The sequence below is a fragment of the Lytechinus pictus genome, chromosome 17 (genome assembly GCF_037042905.1).
Source record: "Lytechinus pictus isolate F3 Inbred chromosome 17, Lp3.0, whole genome shotgun sequence".
In the NCBI taxonomy this organism is placed as follows: Eukaryota; Metazoa; Echinodermata; class Echinoidea; order Temnopleuroida; family Toxopneustidae; genus Lytechinus; species Lytechinus pictus.
The window spans coordinates 8,944,127-8,953,860 of NC_087261.1; positions in this window are offsets into that span (position 1 = coordinate 8,944,127).

The following is a 9,734-nucleotide window of genomic DNA, read 5'->3' on the forward strand; positions in this document are numbered from 1 at the left end:
GCCCCGAGGGAAATATAGTAGTTTTGCCAGTCCAACCGAGGATTAATAATTCCCACTATGCTTTCGAATGAAACGCCTGATATATTTGTTTTATATCCTACTTTTAATAATTTATAACCAAAATATATGCGCTGAGCATGCAAAGTCCTGTTACTTGCGTTGAATTACCTACTTTTCTCCGAGCCACCGCGCTCAGCGGAACGCAGTTAGTGTCTGCGCTGACGCATCGCGCTGGACTTGCGCGCCCGGGAGAGAGAGCGCGCAAGCCGGTGCGCCGAGATATCCAGTTTTGTGAAATAATGACGTCATAATATTGGTATATCCAAAAATACATCGAGGTCTGACGTCACGCAACATCATAGTTGAAATATATTAGGTCACATGATGCTACTTGAACCAATCACTATACAGGATTTACTCTATGTAGGATATAAAGCCAACTATTAAGGCCTAAACTGGATTGTCGCGTTTTGATATTAAATATGTTAACAAACTGGAGTGATATCATATGATGTAAGTATTAGTAAAGTCAGCGTTCTTTATATATTCTTAATTATATATTTGTTTATACAATAAGTATTCATTTCATTTTTTCTTAATATTCACTATATTCAATATTCAAAATCAAGGGACTATTATGTGTATACGTAATAAAAAAAGGAAAAGGTCCAGGTCACGAACTGATGAATTTACATGCAGGGCAACAAAGGTCAATTACAGAGAAGAGAAATCACAATATATACAACATTTGAATAAATACAAACAGTACAATCAAAATATAAAAGATCAGGTTTTGAGCATAAAAACATTAGGGGTACGTTTTTGTGCATGACCCGATTCCGGAGAAGCGAGCTCGGACCATTTTGTAAATAACAATAATAATATACAGTTCTTGTATAGCGCATATCACATTATGAATAATGTATCTATGCGCTTCCAAAGGACTTGGATATTATTACCCCAGCTGTAGCTTGGCAGCCGTAATTACTAAGATTACAGCGCATACGCTTTTCAAGGAATAAATTCCTGCCAAGTACCCATTCACCTCACCTGGGTTGAGTGCAGCACAAAATGGATGAATTACTTGCTGAAAGAAATTAAGCCACGGCTGGGATTTGAACCCACGACCCTCCGTTTCAAAGTCCGGAGACTTATCCACTGGGCCACAACGCTCCACGCTTTGTAAAGTTAACTTTCGAAGGAAAGAAACAAATAATCTTAAAAGGTTTTCCATAGTATATTCAGTCAAACTCTGCATAACAAATTATTGGCATCTTTCTTATTCTCTCCGTTCTTTCATCAACGAATACTTCACTATACATGTGTACTTCATTATCTTTTTTTATTTTTTTATTATTTCAAAATGATATGATAAACATATTAAACGTTCCTATCATGATATCTATTGTAGTCGTTAAAGTAAGGTATTGTTTATATGCACGCTTAATGAATTAATTCAGGGAAAAAGCAAGAAAATTATTGTAAATATATTGAAATGTTCGTACAATCATTTTAGATGAACATTGAAACACAATGGAAATACCATGTACGAAAGATTGCAGAAATGAGATTGGGTATCCGAGTTTGTTGGGCAACAAAAAAGTCTAAAGAATAACTATGAAAATTTTAATCAGCGTACATTTCCCTTAATTTTACAAATCAATTTGATGTGTCGTAATTTGTATCGTTTAAGAAAACGATCTACATATTTAAAGATTTACATATCAAATTAGATCAGAATCTATTGTATTCACTAACGTACCTATGGGGGGCAGACTGCCCCCCCCCCCCTGACGAGTCACAACCCATGCAAGGGACCCATTCCTGCCCCCCCCCCCTCCCTGACGAGAAGTTGACTTTTTTTTTTTTTTCTTGTCATTTTTTTTACTGCTGCAAATTGACCTTTTATATCCTGTTGAGGACCTTTTTTTATATTTTTTTTTAATTGGTTGTCAATTTTTTTTTTCTGGCACGAAATCCTTTATTTGTGGTTGAAGACCTTTTTTTTGGTCGATTTTTTAAAGGACGATTTTGCCCCCCCCCCCCTGTGGAAAATCCTAGGTACGCTACTGATTGTATTGTATCAATACAAAAAAATGGGCGAAAAGAAGAGTCACGATCTGTGGTGTGTGTTTACATGTGTGTTTGTTGGCTTGTGGGGCAACTTAAAAAAAAAGTAAAATCTGTAAAAATCATAAATTTTAATATGGTTGTAACACATTGTAAGGACAACATTGACTTCTAGGAAGGGAATAATCCGTACTTGTCTCTTTAGATATGTTTAATAGACCAAACCTTGTGGTTTGTATATTTATACAACTATAATACATCAAATATTTATCTAGTCTCGCTTTTAGTATTATTTTCAAAGTAATTAATCCAGTCTTGTTTACCAAGATAGAATGAGAAACTTCTTTTAGTTATTTTCATTTCCAACGATTAGAATGTAGTGTTTTGTTTAGCATGTTTAGTACAACTTGAAACAAGAAACATATAGTCAAGTACAATATACAGTATCTTAGTCACGATTACCATACAAACAGGTTGGGAATTGAGGAGGCTGCTAAAAGAGCGGAGCTTGGAGGGTGCAGCCTCTTTCCTTTTTTTACATTCCTATACATAGTATTGACCATAATGTCAAGTACAACTTGTTTGCAACAAATATTAATTATTGACCGTTCTGGCCTCACGGCGCTATAAAGTTGCCTTCCTCGAATCTCGTGGGAATAATATTCCATGTATATGAAGAGCTCAATTGCAAAAGGGGTTAGATCCATTTTTATTCAAATTTGATTTTTTTTTTGTCTAAATGTATAGACTTTCAGTAGCTCTATAAGATGATACCAAAGGGAAGTTAACTTTCCCATTTTAAAAAAGGTGAACAAAAATGACAAAGAAAAATCACTTTTGTCAAAGGTGGTTAGATCCATTTCAGTTTGTTTGCAAAAGGGGTTAGATCCCCAAAGGAAATTTTTGGAAAAGAATGTTTTTGAAAAAATGTGAAGACAGGTAAACTTCTATACCCAATTTTATTTTCACGTGGCAGGCTCCAGGACAGCGTGTACGCTTTTTGGGAGAGTACTTCTTCAAGGTTCAAGGTATCATGAAAATTTAGTTTCGCATATTGGGAGAATGAAAAAATAAAAATTTTGGGAGTGGATATAACCCCTATTGCAAACATACTCTTCTGAAGAGCTCATTCGTCAAAAGGGATTAGATCCATTTTTCATAAAATTGTATTGTTTTTGTTTCAAAACCTATAGATTTTTAGTCGCTCTGATGATACCAAAGAAAATTTTAAATTCCCAATAAAACGTGGATAAAAGTGGCAAAGAAAAATCACCTTTTTTCTATTCAAAAGGAATTTAATTCATTTCAGTTTGTTTGCAAAATGGGTTAGATGCACAATGGTAATTTTTTGAAAAAAATATTACAAAAATTGAAGACAGGTAGATTTCTTTTGTACCCAATTTTATGTTCACACGGCAGGGTAGTACATCATTAAAATTTAGTTTCTCATAATAATATTGAAATATGGGAGAACAAAAAAAATATCGAAATAGTTCAAAGTGCATGGATCTAAGCCCTATTGCAACCAAACTCTTCATATTTCCATGGTGCATATCATACACAAGAAGGATATGACTACGATTATAAAGATCAATGTCGATTACCCTGAATCGGGGGGGGGGGACCTGTACAATATATGTGTGAATTTAATAATCCAGTTGACTGTATAATAAGCCCTCTATTTCTATAGATTGAATGAATCACAAAATAAACAAATTGCCAGAATTTACAAGAATCATTATGTCATACGGATATCAATTTCGTTGTATTGTTCAATAACTGAATCATAATGTCATAAATGTGTATATTTAGTTGTTGTTTTTATTGTTAACTGCATAATCTATACTCCTTTTTATTTCAATTTTCCCTTACTAAATATATATTTTTCTTTTTATTTAGGCCTGTGTATCATGTCTCTATCATTTTCATATGTCTTATCATATTCTACGGTATTATATTTGAGTAAATTCATAGTTTACCATATTGGATGGCATGGTAATACAGAGGATTGCATATTAGAAACAATTTTCGTCTAAACCCCAAAAAATGTGTGTTCATGTATCATATATAGACATATTCCTATCATTATTTTGCATGTCTTCCGTTGTATTGGTAATTCTATTTAATAACTTGTATACAATTTATTTGCATTTTGGGGGGAGAGGGGCTTTCAGTTCCCTTTTCTTACAAAATAATTCATTGTATCAGTGTAACATCTGCCGTGAATAGTAGATTATAAGTGAAACATAATAAAAATACGAATCTCATATCAATAAGTGTTTACTTTCGTCTCTTAAAGGGAGTGAGAGGGAGACATTTTGATCAGATGATTAATGAGCCGTTGGTCAGAAGTGGAATGGTAATATGTAAATATACAGTTATACAGTGCGTATCAAAAAAAAGTTTACACTTAGAAAAAAATCCTGTAAAGTTATACATTTGTAATATCCTGAAGATTTTTCCACATTTTAACATTGGTACAGATCCATTTAAGCAAATGACGATATAACTGTCGAAAAATATTTCCGCTTGAGCGAGCACCACTTACTTTTGAAAAGTTAGTGAAAAATGATTTGCGCAGAACTTTGAAATAGTTATGCGAATAAAAGTAGACCTTAATCATGAAGAACACATGGAATTTAGCTAGTAAAATTGATTTGAAGATATATTTTATCTTTTTAACTTGTTTCCTTGCCCAAAACACTTCAAAGAGTGCATTGCGACCCACCCCACTCCCCCACACACCGAGGCCATCGTGACGATATTTGCTTTACACTGAGCTGTGATTTACATGAAATGGCTTAGGCTTGATTTTCATTTTGATAATCATTGTCAAGCTTGGGAAAAGTGTGGAGAAACAAGTATTAAATGAAAAATGAAATGTAAACCCACTTTAAATGATAAAAACTTAGGGAAAAAATGCTGGAGATGTCTGATATAAACTTTTGTTCAGATTCAGTTATGTCCTCAAATCCAGCTGGCAGAAAGAGGGTAAATGTTGTGCTTACTAAGTGTTAAAATTTCAATTTGGGTGGCAAAATTGTTACAAAATGCTTGAATGTATCCGGTTTATTTCAATTGACTAAAAGCGCATGGGAAATGTATGAGAAATGTTTCGCAGGGTAAGTTTCATTTCGCCCTTTCCCCTTGACACAAACAGATTTCTGCGAGCTTTACAAAAATGGACAGTGCTCACTCAGGTGTAACATTCTGTCAAAACTTTTACTTTCATTGGATAGATGATACCCAAACCCAAAAATATATGTGAAAAAATTACCCACATGTTGTATATTTTCAAATTCCCAGGGCTTTTTCAAAGTGTAAACTTTTCTTTGATACGCACGGTATAGTCAGTTTAATAAACTTGATGTCGTGTTCTTGTGGTTTTTCCCCTTTCATTATTTTGCTGACAGACAGTGGTGTAACTACGGGGGCACGCCCCCCCCCCCCCCTCTAAATAAAAACGGGGGAAAAGGGGAAAAAGAGGGAGAAAGGAAGAATGCATAACGTAGTGGGGCAAGAAGAAGGAATCATTGTATATTATGTATGCTATATTATAGGCCTACTACATAAGATTTGTTTTTCATAACTTTATGAGACATTGGTGATTGGTGGTGATTGTTTACCTGATTGCTAAGAAAGCATGAATGCTTGTAAACAAGCAATCAGAGGATCGACGTCTTAAGGTCCTCTCCGAGGGACATGTAATGAGGATTAATGCCTTACCAAACATGCCAAAGGGCACTAGCGCACCAAGTGGGAATCGAACCCTGGTCAACGGGATCCGAAACATACCCCCGCTCTGCCGACTGCTTAGGGCCTATGTATGTGTTCGTCGCTCTTGGTGCTCGCATTGTCTGTTTAATGAGATAAATAATCCTGTTCAAGGGAATTAAATGTTACTGAAACGTTCCGTTTTTAAGTAAATATAAAGGATTACTATTTCAGCTTTCATTATTCCATGCAGTGCCATATGCTTCTTTTTCATGCTTATTTAAAGTGATTGCTCCTTTAAACGTCTAAATATAAAACATTTTCAATCTGTGCTGGGGTTTGCATTAGCGGATTGGTGAGATATGTCTGCTCTTCATGAATTCCTATTAACAGTCCTTAAAATGTTCCTTTTTTTCTGATCTGAATATCACGAATTCTCAACTCGCGCTTCGCGCTCTCATTATTTGGTAAATGAAATACGTATGGTCTTAATGAATTCCTACAAACAAGCCCTAAAATGCCCTTCTCAGGTCTGAATATAAAAAAATCAGCTCGCGCTTCGCGCTCGCAATATGTGATTAGTTAGATACTATCATGTTCGTGGTTACAATACTGCAAAAAGTGCTTCATGGAGGCTTCCTATTGAGATGCATTTCTAAGTATAAAAATAGCATGCGCTTGGTGCTCGCATTAGATGACTGAGGTGAGATACATATGCTCTTCATGAATTCTTGAAAAATAGTCCTAAAAATGTCCCTGTTTGGGGCAATACATGAAGTAATTTTAGCTCACGCTCTGCGTTTGCATTGTTTGTTTTGTGAGACTGGTACATATAGGTACATACGATATAAAAAAATTGCTTATAATGTCCCCTTTTTTAGGTCTGAATATCACAAATTTTGCGCTCGCCCTCGCGTTATTTGATCGGTGATATACATATCCTTTTAATGGCACGGTCCTTAAAATTTCCCTATTAGGTCAGTATACCTGGCTATTAAGCGCACTTTGCGCGGACTGTGATGGTACCCCCAATGCCGTGAACCACGGTACGCCACTGTTGACATACAATTGAGAACGGATGCATACTTTTGTGTGAGACAGGGGGGTTAAGACAAGAAGACAAATTGGAATACAAGAAAAGGAGAGAGAGAGAGAGAACAAAATAGAAGGTAAGAGGGGTAAGTGACGGCGAGAGAGATGTAAAAACAAGTCGGAGAAAGAAAGAAAGACAGACACACAGACAGACAGAAAGAAAGGAAGAAAGAAAGAAAGAAAAAAGAAAGAAAGAAAGAAGGTCAGAGAGATGCGTACCTATTATTCTTGTGTTTAAATATAGTCAGGCGACGGAGGGGAGAAGGTGCACATAATCTTCACTTTAAACTAAAACAAAAGTGAAACAACTTCAACGATATTCAAATCATGTTTCTCCAACATAATTATGGCGGATATGAATGCTATACATTCAAGTGTTTATCGCATGACACCCACCATGATGGTTATTGACTCTACATGCATGACGCGTGGAAAAAATACTTCAGTTTGATCGGATTTCATGTGTGTTATTGTCACAAGGAAACCAAGGTCCTCATGTTTGATGCACAAAAGCAAAACCAAACACTGCAGTTATGTTCATAATATTTCATCAGCAACAGGGAAGAGCTATAGATATAATCATCAATCATACCGTACATGATGATGCGCATATTCATTACTCCAAAAATCATGGATATACGGATGCTACTACTTTTTGCTGGTGTTTCTATTTGGCTTCATTCTGGAAAGTGCACGGGTAACAAAAAAATAAATTGTTTTGTTGTTGTTGTTGTTGTTGACTGTCATTCTGTGTTATAATGTGCGTCGTGTAATACCTTTGAGTTGCATGTTTCAAGAATCAAAGAGTTGACAGCACTTTGCTAGCCAATCAGCACACACTCAGATGCCTATCCCGGTGATATACTCTGGCGCTGCATTTATGTAGCAAAACCATGAAACATGGAACGGAACTTTGGTTTCCCCACATTATTAAAATTCTTAAAGGGTCTACCGATTTTTATTATGGTTTCTTCAATTTGCGAACTATATTGCAACAATGTGAATTAATGACATGGCCCTGGGAAGCGGGAGTTCTATGAGTATTATTTTTCCATAGGCAGCACAACCAGGTATTCTGGAAGACGACATTGTGTAAAAATGGGAAAATGTAACCAAAATGATCTTCATTTTGTAGCGAAATCCTTGTGTTTCTTTTCTTTTCAAATTTCTCGGGACCATTTTGTAGTGAAAACCTTTTCTATTTTTTTTATTTTAATTTTTTGCTTTTTACATTTATATAATATAATATGCTGATTTGTATAGCGCAGAAAAAATCTTCATATTCTACTGCACTGTAATTAAGAGCTTATGAAATGCTTGAGAACAAATTTAGAAAAGGGGGAAAAGAAATGTATGGGAATTAATTGAAAAGATAGGTTTTTGGTCTAATTTTAAACGCTTCTACTGATGGACAGGATCTTATTACATATGGCAAACAATTCCATGATTTACATAAAAATACAATATGAAAACCACCACTTTGCTGACTGAAACTTGTCAAGTAGATTTTCAACACTGATACAAATAGAATGGTACAATAATAGTCAATGAAAACCCCCCTAAACAAGCAATCAGAAGCTTTAATTGGAGAGCAAGCAAAAGCTATGGGCAACATGCTAGTGCGCTCAACCAACTTACATCAGCACCCCCACTTAAAAAAACGTTCCCAGGGCCCTGATTATTAAAGAAAACTACGGTTACTTTTGCGAGGTCTTTATGGAATTTTTTTTACATCAGTAAAATGTTTCTCATATCATTTCTGCTTTTATGGAAACCAAGTTGTTTAAAAATGGATGTTCCCTTTAGTACTGATTCAAGTTTCCCAGCTAACATTAGGGCGTTGTCAAATCTAAAACGGGGACGGATTCAAGAACATAATAGTAAATGTATTGAAAATGCCCGTCAAATGGCAATGAACAGCTGTGAGGTCTTTGTCGAAAATCGGGTGTACCGGAACAGCAGTTTCTTCCTTATTTTCAGAGCTGACGAAAAATCGCAAGTATGTCGTTTGTCCAAAGTCCAAAGCAGGACAAAACTGCTATTTTGATTTACCAATTTTCGACAAAGACTTCTTGATAGGTTCTTGTCATAGGCTACTTGACATTATATTTTCTATGTTTTTTTTATTCGTTCTGCGTCGTGTTGCGAAAACTTCCTAATAATAGTGACATTATTCACCGCATCATTGATAAATATGTTCTTTGATAGAACATCGAAGATAAGCACTGAATAAAAATGTGGTATCTGTGGCTAACATTGGGTTAACTAAACAAATAGTTTGAGAACACCAACTATTGCGGAAAATTACGCTATATTTTAATAACCTTGAATGCTTTGATCGCCACGGAGGACACACAATGTCCATAAATAGTTACAATAGAAGTTAGTTTTGTTCTACATGACAACAATAGAAGTTATTAGAGGGTGAAACAAATGATATAAGTTCAGATCGTACATACACCAACCAAGGACGGTACTTGTTGTTAGCCTAGAGGGCCTAGAAGCAGTTTTGTTGCAGAAAAATTATACAATCGAAGGCTAACCAGTGGATACTTTCATGAAACTGTTCGTAAGTTAAAATTACTCTACGCACGATGCGTGTATGTTGGAACTGAATGAACTCAAGTCAAGTCAGAAATTGACGTTTGTGATTTGTTTAAAATCAAGTCGGATCAATTTATTGAAGATCTTGAGAAAATAATTAATATTTTAATATTATTTTTTTATTATTGTTTGGAAAGACTCAAGTCTGTATTATTGTTCAAACGTGGTCAACCAAATATCCCCATAAGTAGGCCCTCAATGGATTTGTGAGTTTCTAGGTATTCTTATAGAAATTATCAAACATTATTGGAATT